The sequence below is a fragment of the Arachis ipaensis genome, chromosome B03 (assembly GCF_000816755.2).
Source record: "Arachis ipaensis cultivar K30076 chromosome B03, Araip1.1, whole genome shotgun sequence".
Taxonomy (NCBI): Eukaryota; Viridiplantae; Streptophyta; class Magnoliopsida; order Fabales; family Fabaceae; genus Arachis; species Arachis ipaensis.
In genome coordinates, this window is record NC_029787.2 from 26,191,577 (window position 1) to 26,192,396 (window position 820).

Consider the following 820-nt stretch of genomic DNA (forward strand, 5'->3'; position numbering starts at 1 on the left):
CACTCTTTCTTATAATTATTATATAAAATTATAACTTAGGATTTTTTTTCATTTTCTTTCTCACTTTTTTGGTATTTTTTTTTAAGTTACTCTATGCTTTTTATATTCTTACTCTTGACTTTTATGTAGGATATTATATGATTTCAATGTTAATGTTATTTCTTTTTAATAGGTATAAATTGGGTAACAAAACATAATTCATTCTCTTCTTTCATACACACTCCTTATATTTATTATATAAATTAACATTCACTTCACATGTCACATGTCTTCTTTATCTCTTCTTTTCATACAATCTCATACCTCTTATTCTTCTTCCTCTATTTTTACTAATATTTTGCAGAAGTATTTAAAAAATTTGGTTAATGACTACAACTTTTTTTTTTAATTTGCTAAACATATCTATTAGGGAATAAATTTCTAACACACTAGACCTTTTCAGTTTTTTAGTTTTTTTTTTCTTTTTTAATTTTTAGTCTAATTGTATTTATTAGTTATATCATTCTTTTTTTCTATCAACAATTTATAGTTTTAATATTATTTAGTTGTAATATATTGAAAATACATGGTATTATGTGAGTTATGAAAAATAAAATTAGAAAATTGAATGTTAATTTTAATTATATATCATGTGGTTTACAAATTCTTTTTAAGTTTTTTCATTTAGTCTAATTGTATTCATTAATTGTATTCATTTTATGGATCTAATTCTAGTTAAAACGGTTTGAAACTAAGAATTTAATATTATAATTAAACAAAGATTTTTCCTATAAAATTTCGTATGTTTTGGTTACACAGCAGATATTGCTTGAAAATTAAT